The sequence below is a fragment of the Acyrthosiphon pisum genome, chromosome X (assembly GCF_005508785.2).
Source record: "Acyrthosiphon pisum isolate AL4f chromosome X, pea_aphid_22Mar2018_4r6ur, whole genome shotgun sequence".
In the NCBI taxonomy this organism is placed as follows: domain Eukaryota; kingdom Metazoa; phylum Arthropoda; class Insecta; order Hemiptera; family Aphididae; genus Acyrthosiphon; species Acyrthosiphon pisum.
Window position 1 is genome coordinate 8624384 of NC_042493.1, and position 2783 is coordinate 8627166.

The following is a 2783-nucleotide window of genomic DNA, read 5'->3' on the forward strand; positions in this document are numbered from 1 at the left end:
AACACTGTAACCAGGTATCTCCATTTGTATGATATAAGCTTATCTAATAAACGGATATACCTCGTTATTGCACCTAAATGTCGACAAAATTATTCTTTATCAGAAAATGCAAAAACATGTGTTTCGAAAAAAAGTGGAGATACCCGGTTCTTGCACCGGACCCTTCAGTTAGAAGAAAAATTCTTTTTACAATTTTAATGAATATCTTATTATTCTAATTGCTATAAAACCTAACGATCAAAGAATAGATAATATTTTTAATTATTTTTAAAAATATTATACTTCGCTGGAAAGTAAATTTCAATCGTCAATGTTGGTTGATACAATTTTAAGATTTAAACTTAAATGCAATTAAATTCTTCTAGTTGGTAAAAAGTAACAATGGTTGAATATCAAGTTATATAATATAAGGTCTACAGATGAGGTTTGAATAATTGCCAAGTAAAAATTCGGCGCCACTCCATATGTAAGTATAGTAGGTACATTAGCAACAACCTTGCTTACTACTATTACATTTTTTGTACTAAATTTTAATTTCGAGGATAATTAAGTAAATTGAAAGTTAACGTTTATTCTGTTACTGAGTTATTAAGTTAAATTATTATTCTCGTCGATGATACAACTCATTCACCATTGTATATTAAAACAAAATATTGTATTGTATTAAAAATACTTTGTTACATAATTAAAAACAAATATAATATGCTTGACGCTTGTAATTATTGTACATAGACACATAGTAGGTAATTATTAAGTGAAAATAAATATGTTTAGTACGTACATATAAGTACTATAGATATATATCACTATGACAATATTTTTGTTTACAAGTTACTATTAAATTTAAATAATTTGTTTTCCAAAACAGTATGTTAACGTGGACTTTCATGCTTATTAAAACTTATAATTATATAACTTTATTTATCTCTGTGAGTATATTGAACATAAAAACTAAAAATGGTCGACAACAAAAAAAATACAAGTACCTATTACACCATTTTGATGTGCCATTTTTCAAAGTTAATTATAATTTTTAAACTCCTTGCATCTAGATAAAGGTGAATATAACGCGTTACCGACTTCCACGACCATTGCACCGAGGGTCACAAGTTTTAAGGATGTTTGGGTTCACGGTTCTTCTCCGTTGGATATAAATTTGGATAATGTAACGTCAATTATTCTCCCACCACTTATTTGGTTGGAATCAGAGACAATACCTTTAAAAATGTCTGTTAAAAATATAGGAATGACATGTACTAATACAATAATTTCACCAATAATACTAAAAACATTATATTCATCAATAATACTAATAACATTTCACCAATAATACTAATAACGATAACAATAATTAGTAACAATTTAATCATAATCAGACTTTATGTTAATTTTAATACTAATAGAGTATCGTGTAGGTAATATGTAGTATATTAATTACGTAACCTTTTAATACCTAGTAGTATATTTCTCTAAATAGAATAAAAAATAATATACCTAACTACTTTTTTTATTTTAAATTCAAAGTTAGTGTCGATGCTGAATATTCCGGAACAAGACCTTCATTGAATGGTTCTATATTACAGTGCCCATACGAATTTTCAAGTTTTCATTTTCATTGGGGCTCTAAACTTAAAAATGGTAGTGAACATCGTACTATGGGAAAATGGTAACATGATAATACAATTTTACGGTTTCGGTTACCGTTTGATTTTGTTTATAGCATTTATTATTTAATATCAACAGTTCCCCTATGGAAATACACGTAGTGTTTTATAATATCAGCTACTCAAATACTTCCGAAGCTTTCAACGCTGAAGATGGTAAACTAATATTGACGTACATGTGTAAAGTATGAATATACTATGGTAAAATACATTTGGTATCATTGACAATATTACATTTTAAGTTGGATCATCGTAAAAATGTCACGTTGGAAAATATAACGTCAAATTTAAAAAAAATTAATAAGCCAGGAGAATTAATTGAAATTGATTCGTTTGCATTATCAAATTTGTTCGATAATGACTTCCAAAATTATCTCATGTATTGGAGTGCTTGTGAAGTAATTCGCAAAAATACAGTATTGTGGATGATTTCCTCAAAAGAAATTTCAATCAGTGAAGCACAGGTTCGTATTATTCTTAATACTATTTTAAATTATTGAAAATTTTATAATAATAAACCAACTAAGACAGAGGTGTCGTGAACAAAAAAATCTCAATATAATTCAAATTAAGCAATGTATAATGTACGTTAGTATATACATGGGTACATCGTACATATATTATTATTATATTTATGTATGTAAAATGTACATAAAATATATTATTTTAAATTTAATTCACACAGATGTGTTTATTAATCACAACGGTATTTCATTAATCACGATTTGGCACGGTTGTAAAAATATATTTATAGTATTCTATAAAAACAACCATTTTGTTTTTCAACAAAAAATAGTACCTAAGGTACAACTAAAAACAGAATTCATTAAAGTATTAATCAACTGATATTGTTTAAATTATTTATATCTGTGCCGATTTAGTTATCACGTATGCGATCTCTAAGAGGACACAATAATAAGTGTATACTATCAAATTGTCGATTGGCCAAATTATCCGGAGGGAACAAAGTGCTACGCGTGACCCAGCATTCAATGGACCAAAAGAAAAGTCGGTTGGCGGTCGGAAAGGACAGTATTGCATTAGCAGCACCAGAACAAATAGATATACCGGATAACATGGTAAAATCAGGTACATCAGCGCAAACAATTGAAAAAGATC